This window comes from Pinus tabuliformis, chromosome Q (genome assembly GCF_031772625.1).
Source record: "Pinus tabuliformis cultivar Carrire ecotype Pingquan chromosome Q, CPIR1, whole genome shotgun sequence".
NCBI lineage: Eukaryota > Viridiplantae > Streptophyta > Pinopsida > Pinales > Pinaceae > Pinus > Pinus tabuliformis.
The window spans coordinates 1,349,458,204-1,349,482,566 of record NC_142296.1 but is presented as its reverse complement, the minus strand read 5'-3'; the positions used below and the strand labels follow the sequence as shown (position 1 = coordinate 1,349,482,566).

General features: G+C 37.9%; 1 protein-coding gene across 4 annotated transcripts in view; it reads right to left on the bottom strand.

Moving 5' to 3' along the window:
• The window catches only part of LOC149224888 (uncharacterized), a 346,270-nt gene that overhangs the window by 113,217 nt on the left and 208,690 nt on the right, over positions 1-24,363 (bottom strand). The window lies entirely within an intron of this gene.

Here is a 24,363-nt window from a genome sequence, read left to right as displayed (position 1 = left end):
TGTTAGGGCTATTTCCATGATAGCGTTAGGTTCACTTCTATGACAGCGTTAGGGCCTGTCTTTAGGCCTCCTTTATACAGTCATTAGCCCTCCTATTCTCTACGGCTAGGGCATAATATGACCCTCCTAACTCAGCGTCTAGATGTCTCTTCTAGGACAACATTTAGGGTCTTTTGAGGACAGCGTCTTAGGGTCTGCGTTTTAGCCTCTCTCCGCTGTGATTTCAACACTACATTAAAGTCTTTATAACAACGTTAAGGATTCTCCATCATGACTGCGATTAGGGCTTGTTGTAGGATCTTCAAGAGGACCCTTTTTCCTCCACGTTTAGGGCTTATTCTAGACTGTAATATAGGGCACTTCAGGGCAGCGTTAGGGCATCATTAGGCTTCTTCTTGCTGTGTAGGAAGGTCTCCTTTAGGACAGCGTAGGAACCTTTCTTAGACTCCACCATAAGGGTTGTCCTTCATGACAGCGTTAGGCTTCTACCACATTAGGGCAGCGTAGAGCCTTCTCTCCCATGACTGCATCTAGATCTAGGAGATCTCTTCTTAGGGCAACGTATTCTCTTAGGGTCTTCTTCCTTCCACCAAAACCCAAATGAATGGGGAGGAAGAGATCACAAGAGATGTGAGTGTGTGTCTCAAATGACTTGCAAATCTTTTCTATTTATAGTGCGATGATGAGGATAAGTGGGGGTAATTTGGTCGCTGGCCGACCTTGACAAATTGTCACATAACACGATTAAATTCATATCTCCATGAATACATGTCGTAATCGGATGATCTTTAGATCAATCCTACACCTCTCGAAAAATATCAGCTGCCATAAATAAGAAGACTCACATGGAGTTTGTCCCTAGTTGCCAATTTTAACAAATTGATAGCTACTTGCAGCGAATGGGATTAGTTATAAGTGACGCAAATCCTAACCTTTACTATTTGATGGTAAAGGGTGAGCCACTCATCCTAGTATTTTATGTAGATGATATCTTTCTGACAAGGTCCTCAGGGCTCATAGAGGATTGCAAGAGGAACCTGGCAGCAAAGATTGATACAAAGGATTTGGGGTTGATGCACTATTTCCTAGGATTGAAAGTGTGGTAGAAGGATGGGAAGATCTTCCTTGGGCAAGGAAGATATGCTTTAGATATTCTAAAGAGATTCAAAATGCAGGATTATAGACCCATGTCTACGCCCATGATCACCAATTGGAAGAAGATAGATGCATCAAATGACAAGGATGTTGACCCCACCTTGTATAGGCAGCTCATTGGTTCTCTCATGTATCTGGTCAACGCTAGGCTAGATATCTGTTTCGCAGTCAATACCCTCATTCAGTTTATTGTAGAACCGAAGAGGGTACATTGGACAACAACAAGACACATTTTGAGATATGTGCGTGGCACAATCGAATATGGTTTGAGATATACCCGAGAGGATGACGTTAGGGTATGTGGGTTCACAGATGCAGGTTGGGCAAGTAGTTTAGTGGACAGGAAAAGTACCTCTGGGTAATGCTTCAGCGTTGGATCAGGAATGGTTTCTTGGTGTAGCAGAAAGCAAAAGTCAGTAGCACTAAGCTCTGTAGAAGCAGAGTATATGGCAACAAGCACAACCACGTGCGAATCTATATTGCTTTAGACGTTGTTGGTAAGCTTTTTTAGGCAAAGGGTGGAGGCGACCAGTGTCTACTACGATAATCAGAGTTGCATCAAGCTCTCGTGGAATCCAACGTTTCATGGCAGGTCAAAACACATAGATATTCAATGTCATTTCATCAAAGATTGTGCTGCATGGAGCGGTCCAGCTACAATATGTTCCCATAGATAGCAGGTTGCAGATATACTCACGAAAGCTCTAGGAAGAGCCAAGTTTGTCTATTTCAGAGAACATATGGGTATGGTGGAGAACCTATTTCAATAGCAGGCATGGTTTATTTAGGATGCTTCTCAGTTGTAGTAGAAACAACAGCAATTGAGAGGGAGTTGCAGTGTAGATGCAGAGTTGACAACAGTATGGCAGTGTCAACAGCAGCACAGATGCAGCACCAGAGTTGCGCAGTGGTTGGTGGGTTGTGGCCAGACATCAGCAACATGAAAGAGGATGGTACAAAAAGAGGGTATTGTAGCAATATGTGCAACACGAGAGAGAACACCTTCCTCGCTAAGAGGGAGCGTTAGCTTTTGTAGCATCAGAGGTGTTCTAGTCTCAAAACTCTGTGGAGAGGCTTAAACACATGAGCTCTCCATAACCCAAAAATCGTTTATGGAAATTCCACCTAGAAGTGTCTCAATTAGATTATTAATATATTTTTAAATATTTCTTAAGTCTAAACTTAGGAAAAGTGGTTAATTAATCAATATTAATTGAGAAAGGTGAGAATCATCTAGAAACTCACACAGATTGATCTAGAAATGATCTCAGCCATTGATTATGTTTTAAGCTTGGCCGTTGGAGTCCCAACTGGAGATTATAAGAGGAGGTCGATGTGTAGATGGAGAACACACCAGAGCAGATACTCAGTGACCCAAGTAGTTCAATTTTCTTAGTAGCAGAGATTCAACAGAGAAGATTGAGCCAGAGGGTGAGTAGTAGGTGGCAGAGGAGGTGAGCAACATTGTAGTGCCCAGACTGTGAAAATCTTACCAGACAGTAACTTGGAATGTAAAATTTAAATTACCAAACCACAATTTTATTTCAAAAATTCTACCAGAATGATTTAATGAGCAAACCCAAATTAAATCCCTAAATTCTATAGAATTTACTAGTTACAATTTAAACATAATTTATCAATTATATACATACCTGGCTTCCGAGTTTGAAGTCGATCTCGCGATTTTGTAGCTCCAATTTGCTTTTGTTACCAAATGACCAAATCCTCCCTGCCAAATTGGGCAAAATCCTTGGTACCCAGCTCCAAAATACTTCACAATTGAAGCACTCAATTACTCAAATCTCCAGTTTTGAATTCCATTCTTCAATTCTAAATTTCCCATCCATCCTCCCTTCCAGTTCTCTGCGTACTTGTATAAATATCCTTACTAGGCGGTCGTCTCCTTCCACCACTCATGATAATTCAATTTTGATAGTCATAAGGTTACGTGTAGTTGGAAGGTGAGGTACGTATATAATTATATGTTTTTGTGATGTTAAATAATTTTAACTTATAAATTTTAATTATAGGTACTTTATGTATTAATATGTTTGTGATGTTAATTAATAAATTTTAACTTACAAATTTTAATTATAATATTTAAATAAAGTGAATAGTTTTATATATATATATATCTATATATATATATATATAGATATATATTATAATTTATTAACTTATAACTTTAATACTATGGCGATCAATATTTATATTAGTAGGATGAAGAGTATTAATTTTATCTAATAATCTTATACTTATGAAATATTTAATATGTATATTCCGAGAGTGTCGAATTTTAGGTAATATTTCCCTGCTTAATCAGTTAGGTACTTAACCCCTTTATCATTTATTTAAACATCCTTCATAATTATTTAATAAGTATATTAGTGCAAGGCATGCGATGTATGCCATATAGAGCTATCATATGCATAAATCGTATACATGCTAATACCATTTTGCCTATAAATCGAAATGGGTCATTACAAACATTTCTGGAGGAAGTCTTCCAAATCCAAAAGAGGCAGTGAGAGAGAAGTGCGAAATTCCTAGAGGGTCTGCACAAGCACTGCGTAGGCATAGCAGTAGATCAAGTTCGATCTAGCTGGAGGAGCTAGTGATTCAGCAGTTGGAGGACGAGATTTTGGTCAAATAAGCCAGTGAGTCAGTTCCAAAGCCAGACAAAGACAAAGCTATGGGTTTCAGAGCTTTTCCAGAGGCAACTACAACAGTATCTGCACAAACTTTGCGCAGAAGTTGCCATAGAAGGGATTGCGTATTGCTAAGGAAGCAGTTCCAGGGACAAAAATTAGTTTGTGGGGTGAGAAAAAATCCTCACAATAATTTTGCCAATAATTCTCTCAAATTGGATTGCCAATAGAGGATCCAAATTATTGTACTCAAATATTTGTTGCTACATAATAATATAAAACCTTCAGTTGCCGCACCGGTTTTCCCAAGTTGGGTTTTTCCGGGGACTTTAGTCCAAAAATAACTGTGTTAATTTTGATGTGCGTGTGCTAGAATATTTCTCAGTTTCCAATTTATCTTCCACATAACTTAATTTGGTGAAAATCGCAATAGAGAATTATTAATTGTTTGTGTGGGCAAATAAATTGATTAATTAATTAACAATTAGAAGAATAATTTCCAATTGTTGCAATAGAAGTTGAAATTTTCATAGAGATTCCTTTCCATATACCTCAAAGCCTTGATGTTGCTCTATGTTCACCTCTTCCTCAATCACACCATTAAGGAAAGCAATTTTCACATCCATTTGGTGCAAATTCCATCCCAACGAAGCAGTAAGAGAAATGATGGATCTCATAGAGGTGTACATGACAACTAGAGCAAAGGTCTCATCATAGTCTTCTCCCTCTTTCTGGGAGAACCCTCTAGCCGCAAATCGTGCCTTATATTTGTTAATACTACCATCTGCAACATGCTTGATCTTGTATATCCATTTGGAAGTCACCGTTGACTTCCCTTTAGGCCTTGACACAATCTCCCACACATCTTTCTTCATGAGAGCTGCATAGCTGGAGAACCTCTTAGGTTTCTTCACCTCTCTAGATGCGCCATTGGGAGCTACATGTCCTTCTGCCTCTTCTAATGTAGATCTAAGCCATGCTGGTACATTCTGTAGAACTTGAACGTTCCTCCCTCGAGTCATCCTGCTTTACTTCATCCAAGGATTCTATGGAGACTTCCTTGGACTTCCAACATGCCACCCTCTCATCGAATGTGACATCTCGGCTGACCTCAATTTGTCGTTGTTCTGGAATGTATATTCTATAGGCCTTTATGATTCACTATAACCAACAAATGTGCCTTTCTTTCCTGAAGGCTCAAGCTTGTTCCTTTTATCTTTAGGAACATAAATGTATACAGGACAACCAAAGATTCTCATGTGCCTGACCTCTGGCTTCCTTTTAGAGAAGGCTTCTTTAGCAGTCATACCTTTCAAAACTCTACGAGGAATTCTATTTTGAATGTACACAACTATCTATGATGCTTCTCCCCATAAGAACAATGGCGAGTCCAAATCATGCATCATGGCCTTGAAAGATTATTCAATGGACCTATTCTTACGTTCTGCTACATTATTCTGTTGTGGATTATAAGGGACAATTAGCTCCCTTTTAATCCCAGCCTGCTTGTAGAAAGCAGCAAGCTCCTTCGAGGTGTATTCTCCTCCATTGTCAGATCTTAGTATCTTGATCTTCCTTCCTATCAAGTTTTCCACTTCAACTTTAAATTCGTGGAACTTGTTGAATACATTATCCTTGGTCTATAAGAGATATATCCATGTCTCACAGGAGAAGTCATCAATAAATGTCACATAGTACAACGAACCACCAAGTAATATAACAAGCGTTGGACCACATACATCATAATGAATCAAGTCTAAAGCTTCCTTAGATCTATTATCATTGTTTGGAAATGGTTTCTTGATGTTCTTCCCAAGAGCATGGCCTTTACATACACCATCGTTCTTTATCTGTAATTCAGGAACACCTGATACTATTTGACTCAACTCTGGCAATGTGTACCTTCTATGCCATAGCTCACTTGGACTTATTTCATCATGTACTAGTGCCTAATTTGGTTGACTTACAAGTCTATACAATCTTCCATCACAAATCCCAATAACCCTAGCATCATCTATACTAGAGCCCTTGGACCAAACAAGTACTTTTCCATCCACAAAAGCAACTCTATCTCCTTTATCTTCTAAACAAGAAACAAAGACAAGATTCTTTTTCAAACCTGGTACATAAAGAACATTGCTAAGATGTACATTATTACCAGATTCCAGCTCTATGGACGCCTTTCCAACTCCTTTGACTGCATAGCTGTTATTGTCTCCTAGTTCAACCCTTTGAGACAACTTCTTTTCTATCATGCTTGAAAGATTCCCACACTCTCCACTGATGTCTTGATGCTCCACTATCTACCAACCACATATCATCATCATCTGCAAGGGAACCTATCAAAGCAGAATAGTAAAATAAATCCTTATCACCTTTGAGCTTCTTTGGTTTTTCATCTTCAACATCTGCTGTGGAAGCATGTTGTTTCCCTTTTCTCTTCTTGTTATTAGCCATATTAGGACAATCTCTCTTGAAATGTCCATATTCCTGACAACCATAACATTGGATCTTTGATAAATCTTTCTTCTTCTTAGAGGAAGAAGATCCCTTTCTTGACTTTTTATGTTGAGGTCCAAACTTCTTCTTTCCCTTGTTCTTGAAGCAAGTTGCAAGGGCTTGAACTTCCTCATCTTGACGATCTCTAGTCATCAATCTTGCTTCTTCTTGAGCACAAGATGTCCATAGTTGTTCAAATGTAGGAGCTTCCTTCCAACTGCTTATACCTGCTGCAAAAGCATCCCATGATTTAGAAAGACCATTGAGCACTGCAATCACTAGGTTTTGATCGGGAATGGATTCACCAATTGTTTGAATTTGATCTCTTATTTGAGAAATCTTTACGAAGTAAAAAGTCACGGTGTCGTCATTAGTCATCCTTATATTTTGAAGTTCATTCTTTAAGCTCATTGATTAACCAACATTCTTGATAGTGTAGAGATTCATTAGGGCATCATACATCTTCTTTGAAGTATCAAGTTTTGCAATGTAGGGAACCAAATGATCCCTAATGGAGTCCACTATAATACTCATAGCATTGATGTCATCCTCCTTGAATTTTGCTTTCCCTGCTTCATCAACTGGTTCAGTAACCTTCCCTATAACAATATCCAAAACCTTGTTCTTGGCAAGAAGAATGTCTATTCTAACTTTCCAAGCTCTGAAGTTTGATGCTCCCTCTAGTTTGTTTTCATATTTCATAGAGGTAGCCATAGAAACCAAATTGCAAGGACTTGAACAAAAAAAATTCTAGGGTTTTGTCAAAGTGATCTCAATGTTCCTTCCTTCCTTCACCAAAGCTCTAATACCATGTTGATTTTTCTTAGTGCAATTAGGGTTAGCACAATATTTTTGAAATTCTGATAATTACTTTTGATGTAGATCTTCTTTTAACTTATTCCAATATATCATTCAACAATTATACTTCAGAAATTCAACCATAAAGAACAATAAAACAATAGAGATCACAACGCACAAAAGAAGACAAGATTTACCTTGGGAAAACCCACAACGGGGAAAAACACAGCAACCTTTTCAATAGAGAAATTCTTCTTGTTCAATGAGAGACACACTTAGACCTATGGTCAAACTTGGTCTTCTCCTCCAAGTCAAGTCACCCAATTTGATCCTGCAATTCGCTTTGCCTGTTTGACTTAGAATTTCGACCCTCCTGCAATAGTTAATTGCCCCAGAAATTTTGGCCCTGCAACAGTTGCTCCAATTACCTACAAAATTCGGCCCCTTGTAACAGTTTCCCCAGAAAAATGCAAACCACATAGAGAAAGAGAGATCAATCCACACGTGCAAGTTGCTAGAGAGAGATAAAAGAGAGATTTCGACCTCCTTCATCCTATTTCATCGTTCTTGTCTTTGGCTTGCTTGCCAGAACTTGTCTTATGTGTGAGAAAAGCGAATGCCCAAATGGAGGAGGAGGGTTGTCTTTATATAGTGATCTATCTAGTTCGAATGGGTGCCTTTTGGATCCATGGTCGACTTGACTTGGAAGGAAGTCGACTTTGTGAAAATTCGGTGATCTGTATTCCTACTGTAGCCACTGATTAAATTCCTCCTACTTGTTAATTTCTGAATCAAGTTATTTATAGTGTTACACAGTAAACATCGAAATAAAAACTATTGCAGCCTTCACAATATAAAATATTGCGAAAACAAAATATTGCACAAGAGAGAAAAAAACACACACAATTACATCGTTGTTTATGGACCAAGGTCCCTGAAAAACCCAACTTGGGAAAACCGATGTAGCGGCTGAGGGTTTTATTATTATGTAGTAGTTTTTGAGTACAAATCTTTAGATGCCCAAACTGGCAATCTGATACAGAGAATAAACTGGCAAAGAGGTAGTGAGAAATATTCTCACATTGTCACTGGCGATCCGACTTTGATCCAAGCTCTGGATGGCTAGCCCCACGCTACCTCTGTGCAGTCTCTGCATGGGCTCACGCAGTCACTGCGTCACAACTTCTAGGAGCTGCATCACCCTTCCAGCTGATCGATTTGCTCACTGGAACTCGACTCTCTGGCCCTCCAGTCTCACACCTCGGCTTTCGACACTAGATCTTGACTGCTCCCAGCAAAATTGCAGACTCCCTCTGAAGCACTGCGCTACCTCTCTGAACCTCTCATTGCCTTCTCTGCCTCGCACTCTCTAGAACTGAAAAAATCCCCTTTGGTCTACTATCCCTGCCCCTCACTGCAAGATCACTTGATCTTTCTCCGAACTCAACGCTGTTACTCTTGAGAAATTCGATCTCTAAATCTCACTATCTCGATGTTTTCTCCAAGTGCCCATCAAGCTCCTTCTTATAATCTCTTGTTGGAACATCAACGACCAAGATTAAAACATAATCAAAGGCTAAGATTAATTGGGAGTTGATCCTCGTCTTCTTCTAGAAGATTCGCACCAAATTTAATTAATACCCTTTAATTAATCACATTTCCTAAGTTTAGACTTAGGAATACATTAAAAATGATTAATTATTTTAATTAAACCATCTCTAGGTGGAATTTTCCCAAACGATTTATGGGTCTTGGAGAATGCATGTGTCTTAGCCTCTATGTAAAATCTCGAGGCTAGAGCATATCCGATGCTATAGAAATCAACAGACTTGTCATTTTTGGAGCCAAAAATTACATTTCAAAAATGCAAATTTTCATCTTTAAAAAGTCTCAATGGGACTTTGAATCAAAATAATTTTTTCTTTGACTCAAGTATTTATAAATATGCTTTACAATGATAAATACAATTACATAAAGTGACCAAATGTACATTATGAAGACCGACCATAGTTACAAATTTAACAACTATACCCTTCAGGGAAGAAAGCAAAATTTGTTGGATACAATGAGTCATCAAAGACCTATCGGATTTATGTTCCAACACTGCGACAGGTTGAAGTCAGTAGGGGCATTACCTTTGATGAGAATGTTGCCTATTGGAAGTCCAAAGAATTTCACATGGACATTGATGATGATGATCAAGAACATGAAGCTCCCAAGGAGGAAGGTTCAAGTCCTTCCAATCCTACAAAACATCCCATAGATCATCAAGAAGAGCCAGAAGGGCCCAATGAACTAGTGGATCTAGTTATTGTTCCTGAAATCAAGAAAAGGCCAGCATGGCTTACATCTACCTTGTAGGAAGCAGAAGGACATGCAACTCCACTTGGCACCTTCAAGGAAAGTAAAAGACCTAAGAGGTATTCTGGATATGCAACATTGATGACCAATCTCATTGATTCTGAACCTTCCAACTATGAGGAGGCAACTAGCCAACAAGTTTGGAAAGATGCTATGATGGAGGAGTACCAATCCATTATGAAGAATGATGTATGGGAAATTGTGCCGAGACCTAAAGGGAAGTCAGTGGTAACCTCCAAATGGATATATAAGATTAAGCATGCAGTGGATAGCAATATTGATAAGTACAAAGCGAGATTCATGCCTAGATGATTCTCCTAGAAAGAGGGAGAGGATTACAATGAGACATTTGCCCCTATTGCCAGGCACACTTCTATTAGATCTATTATTTCTATTGCTTCTTCTATGGGTTGGAATTTACATTAGATGGATGTAAAGACTGCTTTCCTCAATGGTGTGATTGAGGAAGAAGTGTACATAGAACAACCTCAAGGTTTTGAGATACATGGGAAGGAGTCTCACGTTTGTAGATTAAAGAAAGCTTTGTACAGACTTAAGTAAGAACCAAGAGCCTGGTATTCTCGAATTGATGGCTACCTAACAAGGCTTGGTTTCTCCAAAAGTGATGTTGATCCAAATCTCTATATCAAGGTTGAGAAAAATGAGCTTGTGATTCTATTGTTATATGTTGATGACTTATTTTTGATAGGTGCAGAGAAGCTCATTGTTCAGTGTAAGAGGGAGTTGGCCTCTGAATTTGATATGAAGGATATTGGCTTGATGCACTACTATTTGGGACTAGAAGTATGGAAGAAACCTGGTGAAATCTTCCTTAGCCAAGGGAAGTATATTATCAAGATCCTCTAGAAGTTTGGAATGATGTAATGTAAATCTATGGCAACTCTCATGGCATCTAATCTAAGGAAGTTGAGAGACTCCGAGTCAGATTTGGTCGATCCATCCATGTACTAAAAGTTGATTGGCTCCTTTATGTATTTGGTTAATATGGTTAATACTGGGTCGAATATTTTCTTTGCAGTGAACACTCTAAGCTAGTTCTAAGTGGAACCAATACATGGTCATTGGATTGCAACAACGCATGTATTGAGATATCTACATGGCACAATCAATTATGGTTTGAGATATCTACAACTGTAGGGATATATAGATTTTGATTGGGCACGGAGTGCAAAAGACATAAATAGTACATCCAAGGGTTGCTTTAGTTTGGGCTGTGCTATGATTTCTTGGATGAGTAGGAAGCAGACATCTGTCGCACTCAGTACTACCAAGGTCGAGTATATTGCAGCTAGTTTAGCGAGTTGTGAAGTAGTGTGTCTTCAAAAGCTACTCACAAAGCTATTTGATCAGGTGCTGGAACCGACTGTGATATATATGTGACAATCAAAGCTATGTAAAGCTTTCATATAATCTAGTTTTGTTGGAAATATTGACGGGGGGGGGAATCAATATTTATTTTCATTTGTTACTTTTACCAGTTAGATCACTTATATTTAGAACACAAAATGAACAATAAGAATAAATGCTTTTATTAATTTCTTCTTTACAATAAATCAAGTACAATATATGTAGGGCTCCAACCCTAGATGAAGACATCGATCTTCAATCTCCCAGGCTCCAACCTGTATTTTCCAAGCACCGACTTGGACTTCCAAGGCTCCAACCTTGTCAATTTTGAGGCACCAACCTCAAGGGCTCCAACCCTATATTTGGTTCAGGCTCTGACCTGGTTTCTTGAGGACTCTGATCCTCTAGGGCTCCAACCCTATTGTCCAAGGCACCAACCTTGTCTTTTTGGGGCTCCAACCCTATCCTCCAAGGCACCAACCTTGTCTTTTCGAGGCTCCAACCCTTACTTTACTTCGTCAAGATGTATTTGGTTATACTTCACGGCTCCCAATGTCTTCTTCAACAAGCCTTGTCAATCTTCAGCTATGCCTTCCCTTAGTCTCCACATCACATCATCAATGAAAACCTTGTCTTCTTAGAAGGTATCGCCAATTCTCTTCATGTCACCCAAACAAAATCGCCGAGGTTACTTCATGATTGCTTCAATGCATCATGGTCTTCAATGATCTCCATAAATCTTCAATATGTTGCTTTACAAAGTTCTCCAACTCTGCTCTATTCTGTTCTCAAGAGAAGGCTTCAACAAGCTCTATTTGTCCAATCCCAATAAATCAACACTTTGACCATGACAACTACGACAACTTCGACCACGAAAGCTTCAACCACGACAGCTTCAACCACAGTAGCTTCAACCACGGCAACTATGGCAACTTCAACTACGACAACTATGACAAATTCGACCACACAACTACGGCAGCTGCGACAGATTCGACCACAGAAACTACGGAAAATTCGACCATGGTAGCTTCAACCACGACAATTATGGTAGCTGCGACCATGACAACTACGATAGCTTCGACCACGGAAACTACGACAACTTCGACCACGACAACTACAACAACTTATCTTCTCCTAGCTCAAACCTAGGGGAGACTATTTAACCCAAGAATAATTCCACAAACTTGTCTTCCTTGCTTTTCTAGGCTGCGACTGCTTCTCTACCTCTTGTCTTGTCTCCACTGAAAAATCTGAGCTTGAATGGACGAATTTGGGTTTATATTTATAGTGGTTTTTCCATATTCTGAAGGGACATGTCTCTTTTCCAAGGGTTATGAGCCTACTCAACTCGGATTGGACAACTTAACAATTTTTGACATACACTGATTTCAAAAATTGATTTCTCTTCAACGGTAAGGAATTTGGGGGCGTGTAATAGCTCATTAGAAAGAGGAAAAAATCCTCTACACTCTTTTGCTAATCTCATCCTTAAAGATGGTCATTTTACCACCAATAAAATTATTTTTGTGAGACTGTCATTATTATTTTATTTATGGCAGCCATTAGGATTTTAGTTTTAGGCATCCAATGTTTAGGGCTCCTTTATAGAATTAGGTCATCAAGCTGATTAGGATTAGGGCTTCTTTAAAGGTATCATGGACATCAACAAGATTAGGGCGCCTTTTCAATATGTATTCATGGGCATCTTCATTTAAGGCTTCATCATCAATGATCTAAGGATTTTCATGGACATTAGGGCAAGGGCTTCTTCATTAGGCTTAGGGCTTCATACACATAGGCTTCCATTCATGTATCTTAAGGGCATCATAAGTATTAGGACTTGCATCAATGTGTTAGGGCTAAGGCATCTTCTAGAATATTATGGGCATTTAGATCAAAAAACCAATCTAGGGCATAATTGTACTTAAGGTCTTGTCATGTAGTTAGGGCAACATCATGAAAGGGTTTAAGGCATGTATCACAAGAATATTTGCCATCTCCAACAATGCCATATTGACATCAATGACAACCTTGACCAACAAGTTTTCCATGATAGGTCGAAGCACATCGAGACCAAGTACCACTATATTAGTGACATGGTGCAGAAGGGAGCAGTGAGGCTCTAGTGCATCTCTACAGATGGAAATATAGTTGACATCCTCGCAAAGCCTCTGTCTAGAGCAAAGTTTGTGTATTTCAGGGATAAGCTTAGAGTTCTTGAGAATGCATCCCTTAGTGAGAGGGAGTGTTGATGTGATAACATCTGGGACAATCATTCTCCCTCGGTCAAGTATGTTGACTAGAATTAGGGAGAATTGTCTAGTGTATAAAGGCCAAAAATTACTCAATCGTTAGTTTGAGTGGGTGCCTTCAGCATCAGGCTCAAAATTACTCTCCAAATAGGTTGAGTGAGCACAATTAGCATTTGGACTAGAATTACTCAAGTGAGTGAGGCCTTTAGGTTTGGGACAAGAAATACTCAAATGAATTGAGTGTGTCCCTAGGGTTTCACCATGGGTGAAAGATGTTGACTAGGATTATGGTGAACCAAGACTAGTCTATATATCATGGGTTAGAAATGTTGACTATAATTATGGTGTCTAGTTGATGCTACTGATTTACCATGGGTCAAAGTTGCTAACTAGGATTATGGTAATTGGATGATGTTGATGATATATGATGAGTTGTTTTAACCTTTTCTTAGTAAAAAATTCAACAAGAGAACATCTGGATAGTCATTATGAATACCTCCCTAGCTAAGAGGGAGTGTTGAATTTTGTAGCTATGGTCAGTCTTCATAATTAATATTTTAGCCCTTCAAATATATGTAATAATAAATATAAGACATGTTCTTCATGTTGGTTTCAAAAGAGAAAAAAATTGAATTTTGAATTTGAATTTTTGGCTCCAAGGAAGTCAAGTCGGCCTACCCCTTGTCACACCTATTCGGCCTCCCAAGATTACCAATATAAAGGCATTCAACTACCTCCTCTTGGCACCATTCAGATCACACACAAGACAAAATATCTTTTGCTCAGCTGGATGAAGAAGACAAAGGCAAGGAGGAAGAAGTTGATTAAGCAAACTAGCATCTTCTCTCTATCTATTTGAATTTGCACGTGTGACTTTTCTTTCTTTCTGTTACCTTGCATGTGTGAAAGACAAGACGAGTTTTTGGGCATATCTGCGCAACAGGTCCGAGTTTTTCTGGGCGCCAAAGTAGGCTGAAATTCAGCTCTAGTAGATTAGAACAAGGTGAGTTTATTGGGCAGAAAATTGACTTGACAAGAGGGAAGTTTGATCAGGTTTGACAAGGGTTGTGTTGCTAGTTAGATGTATCTCTTGTTGAATTGAATACTTCCTCTAAGGAAAAGGTTGCTGAGGTTTCCCCCAAGTGGGTTTTTCCACGGTAAATCTTGTGTTGTCTTGTGCATCATTGTCTCATTGTGATCTCTATTGCTCTATTGCTTGTTATGGTTGAATTTCAGAAGTATAATTGCTTAATGATTAACTAGAAGTACTAAAGATAATCTCTACATCATTGGAAGTAATTATCAGTTTCAGAAGTTAGTGCTTGTATCCTATTGCACTTGAAAAATCAACGAGGTGGACCATATTCAATGTCAAAGCCATCAAAGTACTTCACACAAGTATCATCTTGTTATGAATATAATTCATATAAAAGTAATAAATATAAATATAATAATAAGAAATAATAATTAATTAACTAATGGTTAGTTAGTTAGTAATGAAGAGGCATGTCTTCGAGACATGATCATTCATGAAAGGGCACCTGCCTAAGGTATATAAGCAGACCCTCATTCTCATTTGTAATCATCACATATCTTACATCAATTCAGTATACTATATTCAATATACAGTTACATGTCTTACAATGTACATTTACGTCTTTGAAGTATTTTAAAGATTTCCGCTGCGTATACGAACTTTGTTCGTTACATTGGTATCACAGCCATGTTGGCAAATCCCGGCCTTTGGCCATCGTCGCAACTATAGCATTTCACTACATGAGTTGGCATTTCTCCATTTTCGGTCAAGCCCTTGGCCACTTTAAGCCAAAATATTAAAAAAAACAGTTTAAAAAAAAATAAATGGAAAAAAAATTATAAAAGAAAAGAGTTACAAAAAATAATAATAATAATAAGGCCTTTGGCCATTGACATTTCAATGATTCTAAAAAAAAAAAATAGTTCGATGTAAATTTTGAAGGATAACATTCATATATATATAAATGTTCTACATTATTGATAAAAAGTGCATGATAAAGTCAAAAGAGAACCTTTCCAAATATCTTTAACTATATGTAAAAGAAGGAAGAATAGATAAGATTATCTTGATTCTTCATTAAGTGGTTTACAAGCTCGTGGTTTTAGCAACCCATGGTAATTGCCCATGGTATTTTCAATGTAAAAGAAGAACAAAAGGAATACAAATTTTTTTTTGTGAATGGTAAGTTTTGCTTTTTACGTGGATAAAATTAGGCGCATAAGTGGACATATATTTTATATTATATCCCAAAGAGGTGAATAGCCGCATTTCACTAGGGTTGTAACTTTTCAAAAAAAAAAAAAAAAGGATTATAAATATATATAGAGAAAAAAGTTTATAAAGAAAAATAAAACAAAATAAAGTAAAAAATAAAAAGATTTTTTTTATAAAAAATTATACAAAAAAAATGTTGAGAATATATATATATATATATATATATATATAAAAAAAAAATTAAATTAAATTACCGAGGAAGGTTATCAAGTCAAGAAAAATGGAACCTAATTCGAAAATAATGAAGGCAAGAGTCAAGATGAGTCCCACACAACAATCACTATTTTGGACTAAATGTCCAAGTTGTCTAGACAAAATTGGATATACATATATTCAAAAAAAGGTGCAATTTACGTTGTCCAAGGTGTGGAAGATTATTTAGTAGAAAAGAACATCAAGACAATGAACAAATGCAAATAAAACGACTAAAGAAGAAATCAAAAAACTTCAACAAAAGAACAAACCATCAGAGAAGAAATATAAAGATCTCGAAGATTGGTTTCATGAAAAATCAACAGAAAGCAATGAAGAAATTTGGCATCTAAGGGACCACAATGAGAAATTACTTTCAGAGATAAAAAAGTCCAAGGTTATGAAACAAAGACTAAAACAAGAAAATGAAAGTTTTGAGAAGGAACTAAAGGAGAATCTATTAGAAAATGAAAAAGAAAATTTGTGCCTAAAAACCCTTAATAAAAAATTATTAGAGCAAATAAAAAATTTAAAAGATAAAGAAAAAGATACCAAGTACAAAGTCAACGATTCAGAAAATTGACGAACTTTCACGTCTAAGAAATCATAACCAAGCCTTGCTTACGCAGATAAATAAGCTTAAAAGTGACAAGAAATCACTAAATGACAAATTAAAATAACTTCAAGAATTAATATCGAAGTCTCCAGTTGTTTTAGTTTAAGTTGAAGATAAAGAAACAAATACCAATCCAGTCAAAATCGTAACTCAAGCAGAGGATAAACATACTGAAGTGAAGACACATGCAGAAGTTGCAGTTCAAACGATGGACATTTCAAATGATGATTCAGTAGCCAACTCAACAACAACAACACCTAAAGGAAATTAAGAAACAACCACTAACACGATAAGGGAAAATCCAACCAGAAGAACTATTTATTGACATTCGAATCACAAGAGCAGACTTTCCAATCAATCTACGTACCAGTATCACTCACAGCATAAATGAAAAATTTATGTTCCCAAGAATACTTAAGTTTGTAGAATCCAGTCCTACAATAACTATTCATCACAAATTTTCAGAGATTAGAAGATTCCACAGAAGATTAATCTAGGATGGTCCGATCTGTTCTCAGTATGCCAATTTTGTCTATCACTCAGAGCATCATATCTTCTTGTATCAACGAAGACAAAAGTTTAGAGACAAAAAGATATTCTCAGTAAGCTTTGAGAACAAAGCTTCTTGAAGCAATGTTATAAATATAATTCATATAAAAATAATAAATATAAATATAAATATAATAATAATTAATTAACTAATGGTTAGTTAGTTAGTAATGAGGAGGCATGTCTTAGAGACATGACCATTCATGAAAGGGCACTTGCCTAGGGTATATAAGCAGGCCCTCATTCTCATTTGTAAGCATCACATATCTTACATCAATCTAATATACCATTTTCACAATGTTCCACCAAGACTCTGGGACGGGGAGATGCGGGTGCGAGGAGACGCAGAAGGGGGATGTGTGGGAGTACCCTCAAATTTTAGGAAAATTTAAGGGGGACAGGGGGGCGTCGGGGTATATAATTTTTTTCCTTTTTAATATATATATATATATTTCAAATTCATATTCAATAATGAAAGCATAAATAGAATGATACATACATAATTGAATTAAATCATGAAATATATTGATCCATACCAGTGTTACTTGGGAGCGGGAGCGGGAGCGGGGAGCGGGAGCGGAAGCGGGAGCGGGAGCGACCATTTTCAGAAGCTCCCGGTTTGGGAGCGAATCCCGGAGCGATTTTTTAAAAATATATATATTTTTTATATTTTTTAATTTTTGATACATATATGTCAACAAAAACATGTAGAATGATGAAATAGACATAAAAAACATAAAAAAACATAAATTGATCATTGAACCATATCACATCAATCATCTAGAAATTATAATCGTCATCAACCTTAGTAAAATAATAAATTAAAATAACATTCAATTCAATAACATTTATCATCATTGATCACCAAAGTAACAAGTTGTACTTGTAAGCCAAGTTTAACCATTACAAGAAGTAATATCGAAGATATTTCTAAGTCCTAACTTCTAACTGTTAACATGATATGAAATGTTAAAAATTTATAAAATGAAACATGAATAATGAGATGAAATGAAACAACTTTAGTCTTTCACAAAGCATCATATTCATAATTCACAATCATTACCAATGAGTTATAATTGCCAAGGCCCAACTTCAAACTTCAAATTTTCATTGTCACAGTGATATAATGTTTACAAAAAATATCATAATGTCATAATGATATGAAAGAGTCAAGAGTCAAGAGTCAAGGACTCAAAACTCAACACTGAACAGTTATGAAAACTAAAGTGACAAGTCTAATAGAAACTAAAAAAGACAAGTAAACTGTAAATCTACAAGTGGCCCTTGCCACGAGAGTCTCCAGGAGTATAAGTAGGTCTTGGCGGTCTTCTAGGAGTCTCCCTCCCAGACCGACGACCAGAACTCGAGCCTCCACGCGAGGGTGTCGATGGAGGTGGCGACAGCAATGGAACAAGACTCGGGCCCCGAGAACTGCTACTGGATGGTGGAGGTGGAGGTGGCATGGCTGCTGCAGCTGCTTCAGCTTCATCCCGTACAAGCTCATCTTCTAGTTCTTCCATATGTACAATGCCATCCTCTAAATTGTCGTCCTCAGGGTGACTGTCCCAAATTTTATATGTGGGATCTTCATTGGCCCGATCACAGTAATGGCTCAACAACCTCAAATTGTAGTGCACATAAACCAAGCTTTCTGCTCGGTTTTCGTTGAGCCTGTTTCTTTTCACATTATGTATATAACTGTAGGTGCTCCAACACCTCTCTGCAGAAGAAGAATTTACAACCTGTGCAAGAACTTTCAATGCCAATTTTCGCAAAAGTCCGTCGCCGCCATATGTTTCCCACCATGTGAGAGAATCAAATTTATCTTTGTCGTCCATTGCATGGAAGTTACCATACAAACCACTGCCAGTGAAGTATCTGCCTATTTCAAGGCGCACAGCTGCACATTCCTCCCTGTCAGGCACCAACTTTTCTAATGCATCCAGATATCCTTTAGTTACCTCTCGATCTAAATGGGGTTTGGTCCTAACACCACCCCCTGCTGCAGGTTTGCCCAACCAAGAATCTGAGTAGTATTTTGGCGTAAGGATATACGCCAAGCAATGTAGTGGAAGGTTAAGCTTTTTCCACCGTTCACACACACAATCGTGAATCAGATTGTACAAGTCGAGATCTCTGTTATTAACAATGTCTTTTATTTCCCCCAACATGGTATCCATTTGCTCATACACCTCGCCAATCACCGGTTTGTCTGTATCTGCAAACCGAATCATGTTATAAATTGGCTTGGTGAAATCCAATACCTGTCTCACAGCTGTCCAAAACTGCCCATCAAGAGCGGCCTCCTCCACCGTATCAAAACCTGCAATGTCAGCTACATTTGTAGCCCTTTCCTTTAACACCTGCCAATTTGGACTTGATACCATGCTAGCTAAACCCTCTCTTACCTTCAAAAGGCGCCTGAAGGTGAGGTAATAGCTACCAAATCTAGTCCTCGCAATCTTCAGCAACTCCAATCTCGAGTGACTGCGGAAAAGGCCATGGGTATTGCTATGATTTGTAATAAATTTTATCATTTTTTTTCCTCTCTTGTACAAATCCCCAATCCATTGGTATTGTTCATTTTTGTTTTTGACAATATCATGCAACAGAAGGTTCAATGTGTGAACCAAACATCCAGACCAAAATATGTTCGGGTATCTATCCTCAATAATTGCTCCCGCTGCCTTACAATTAGGAGCATTATCAGTGATGACTTGGATGACATTGTATGGGCCAATACGCTCAATTGTTTCAAGCAATGCTTCTGCAATGTTGATAGCGGTCTTGAACTTGTCTGAGTAATCATGTGCAGCTAGAAAAATGGGACCACTTCGGGACACAGCAAGAACACTTATCAATGGCTTGCCTTTTACATTTGTCCATCCATCAGATACAATGGACACCCCATTGTCAGTCCAAGAACTTGTCATTTTATTCAAAGAATGTGATATTTTTGCTTTTTCATGATCAAGGCCAACTGTTCTTGCCTTGTCATACCCAGGGCTCTTGTATCCTTTAGGGGCATCATTTATGGCAGAAACCATTTCGTGCCAATAAGGTGAGCGTAGAACATTGAATGGTATCCCATTTGCATAGAGGAACCTGTAAATTTTTGAATCCACATCATTCCTACACCCCTCATCAAGGAAATCTGATATGCTTCTACGGCGTAAAGATGATGACCCTGAGCCTCCATGTCCATATCCACTGCCTTGGGAGGATGCTGAAGGAGTTCTTTGTGAGCTTGGTTCAAAGAAACCCCTTGATCTTTTTGCTTTGTATTGGGCGTCCTCCTCTTCCTTTATGTATTTGGCTCTATCAACTGTTGACACCCCGTTGCAAGTTCTGATTCCTATTTGTTTCTCTCCATCCCATGCCCTTTTCCCGCAAAGGTGTCTTCTCAAACGGGTGTATGAGCCTGTGAAATCAGTGTTGCAATGGGGGCAATGAAATTTAGTGGTTCCACCCCCTCTCCCTGTTTCAGGCCTCTGAACATATTTCCACAATGGAGTTTGGTCTTGTTTAGTTTTTTCACCCTCATGTTCACCCTCCACATCCTCCTCACTGGGGTTTTCACCTATTTGACTTCCTCCGGCTTCTTCATCCACCTCTTCAGGGTCAGGCCCCCTCCGTTTCCTACTCTCCACCACCATAATAACCAGAAAGGGGACCAGGAAGAGGAAAATGCCAATAAAAATGCTCAGGTCCATCGTGTTTGATGTTTGTAGGGTTTGAGTCTTGAATCTGCAAATTAATTTAGTTTATTGGGATTAATTCATTTAATTTATTAATTTAATTTAAATTAATGATCTTTAAACTCAAACAGGTAAATGAAACTAACCAAATTAACTACCTAACCAGCTAAACTAACTAAATGATTAAGTTACATACCTCTGCAAGCTTGCTCCTCGCTCCTTGGCACTTGCTCCTCGCTCCTCAGCTCTGGCTCCTTGCTCCTCAGCTCTTGCTCCAGCTCTCAATCTCTTGCTCAAGCTCTCAATCACTTGCTCAACAAAGTTGTAATGACAAGTTTTTGGCCCATTGGGCTTATAAAACAAAAAAAATTAGCTAAATTTTTTTAATTTTTTGGGTCCGGCGGAATTTTTTTCCGCCGAACCGCTCCCGGCCGGTTAAAAATCGCTCCCGGAGCGTTTTTTAATGCCCGGGAGCGATTAGGGAGCGATCGGGGAGCGATCGCTCCCGGGCATTAAAAAACGCTCCGGGAGCTCGGGAGCGATCGCTCCCTGAAACGCTCCCTATCAGAGCAGGGAGCGTAAATTTTTTTAAGGGAGCGCGCTCCCGAAAATCGCTCCCGTCCGGGAGCGATTTTGGGAGCGCGCTCCCGACCCGCTCCCGAGCCGCTCCCGCCCGGAGCGCGCTTCGGGAGCGGGTTCGAAGGGGGGGGGGGCGCTCCCCCGCAACACTGATCCATACTCATCATCCTTACTAACACATACATGATTCATCCATAAACCACGATTCAATAATGAAATACTCTGATCCATATTCATTATTCATTATTCACCATTCTAGAATCTACATTGATTTAAAAATTAAATTCATCATTCATTATTCTAGATTCTAAATTGATTTAAAATTAAAATTCATCATTTATCATTCTAGAATCTAATTAGTACTAAGCAAAATTGACTATAATAGATACTGAAATGTAGAGACTGGAATAGTAAATTGATATAACTAAAACTCAAAAACAATGGAGTAATGAGTCTAAAAGTCACTCTAAAGTACACATAGGGGTTGGTGCTCTTGATCAAATACTAATTCCATACCCTTGTACATGACAAAATGCAATGGAAACATTGCAATCCATCGAATCCTGAATTCCTGGAAAACTGTTAAGTCTGCTGGATTTTGAGTGAGATCTAAAATTCTACTTTCTCCATATGAAATCCAATGAGGTCAGAACCACTCTCAAACATCTTGAGCCATTTCATGGTAATGTTAAAAATTTAAGTAAAAAGATGAAAATGAAAGATAAAGGAGAATGTCACTTTTACCATGAATTGCATAGCATTAGTACGGAAATATGGTCAAATACTAGGTTTTCCCTGTCATAAACCATTGTTCATAAGCAAATTTAAGGGGGGACGCATAGCCCATTTTGAGAGGGGACGCCTAGGTGTCCCCCTTTTGGGGAGTCGTGTCCCCCACACTGGGGAAATGCCCCCCCCCTGCGTCTCCCCAAAAGGGGGACGTGGGGAAACGTCCCCAGACGTCCGCCCGTCCCGGGTGCGTGGGGTGCGAGGGGTACGTGCACACGACCCTGGGAGACGCGTCCCCGTGGAACACTGCATTTTCAATATACAGTGACATGTCTTACAATGGACATTTACATCTTTGAAGTATTTTTAATATTTCCGCTATGTATACAAACTTTGTTTGTTACACATCTTCCATTGTCTTACTAGCTTATGGTTGTGCAAAGGTTACCATACTAACTAAAACCTTAAACACATATATATTTGATACATTAGCTTCATTTGTACAACACTTAATGATTGAGATTTATCATTGAGATTGGAGTTTTCTCCGTCGTTGGGTTTCTCCACTATAATTTGTTGCATTCTTGTGTATTGGGCTATGTTTATGACATGTTATTGATGCTTAGATTTACAATGAATAAGGTCAAGGATTATTATGACTAATGCGCAATACCTTATTAATTTTAACAAGGGACCTTTGAGTTATAATTCTTCAATCTCCTCATGCTCTTTTGATTGAGCATGGTTTCAGATCTGATGTAATTCATAAATTTGCATCTTTAACTTTGATTAATGAAGAATAAAGCACTGATTTTTTGGTGGCTGGTTCAGTTGTCTGATTATTTTGAGAATTCTTATGTTCCCTTACTCTCATTTGGTTTAACAGTCTCGAGATTCTTTATTCGGCATGATTCAAATCTCTTCCTTGCTGATATTCTTCTTTCCACCCCATGTCCATTCAGAGTAAGGCAAAGACCAGACAAAAACAACTTAAATATAAGTATTTAATATTTATTGCTGGTTTTAAAGTCAACTGTTAAATATGCTGATAATAGTAGACCTAAACTTGAATTTGCTGATTTTCAAGTGTTCAGCATGCAGATCCAACTATTATTATTGTTGATCAATGAATAATTCATGCAGATCTAAAAACATTTTCTTCTGCTTGGAAGAATTCAAGACCAGATCTGCATTCAAGTTTTGCTGATTTGCATTTTAAGTTGTAAATTTTGGATATTGAAATAGAAAAACACTCTAGAGATACCCCCTTGAAACTAGCACACATTAGTTCTGAAGTGTGAGGATTGTCATTGGTGACAGTTGCATCAATCCTAAACTGCCCATTCATATCACATAGCATTAATTTTCCAAGAGGCTACTGTGATTGATAACATATCCCACCCCTCTAGGGTCATCCAGATGAATAATACTGTATACTATGGCAGGGATTAAGATTAGCCCACCTACCTCATGCAATAAGTTTTTAATTCCTATTATTTTTGGTCTCTATTTATTACATTTCATACAAAAGGCTTGCACCATAAGAATGTAAAACTCCATCCCATAGACCACTTGGATTCATGGACATTAATAAGAGACTATCAATTTATCTATCTATCTCTTCTGTCTCTCCCGTAATCTTCTGCATTTATGTTTTATTTTCAACTTTAGAAGCTCAAAACTCAAACTGGTAGGCAAAGATAACCAAAGTTATGGCTGTATGCAATTTACAAGCACAAAGGAAGACGAGTTCAATATACAGCCAATTTGTGAAGGTCACAAATGGACATGCCCAAACTTTGGTGTATAGTAAGATTACCAAAGTCATGGGTGTGCCAATTTTACAATCACAAAGGTAGGCAAGTCCAAAATACAGCCAATTTGTCAATGTCACAATATAATCAAAGAAATAAGAAGTTATTTTTCAAACAATGGCAGCAAAAGGAACTTGCACTTGTATAACCTAAATGGGTCTAATGGTAAGAACATGTGTTTTCTCCTTGTAGATCACATTTCAATTCCAGAGATGGGTAGGGAATGTTGCAACTGTTGTTACAGATATTAGTGTGGTGCTGGGAAAGTACCAACAAATCTCATTCTTGCATATGGGCTAGAGAGTGGGATGAACTGTATTTCCTGGGCAGATCTAAATGTCCAAATGTTTTTTGTGCAGAAAAAAGGAACTTCGACTAGACAAATATGATAACAGAGCAACTGGTTGTCATTGCCTGAAAGAGGCAATTCATGATAAAATGGGAAAGTAATACTAAAAATACAATTTCAATTCAGAAGCACCGGAAGACCTGCACGAGAACTGTTTTGGTTTGCTGGAAACATAGTGAATCCTTCCAGGAAAAGAATTTCTCAAAAACACATTATAAACCATAAAATAAAAAATAAAAAGGCAAAAGGCAAGACCCTAAAACACTAACTCTTGCTTATAAGATAGCACCTCCATCCTAATACAAACATCTAAGTTTCTCATAGCAGTCTGCATTTCTAATATTGTGAGAGTGATTTGGAGCAAAATATATTCAGATATTCAAATTTTCTATATTTCTATCTTCTTTTCTTCTAATATATTTATATTTCTCTATATATGTTGTCT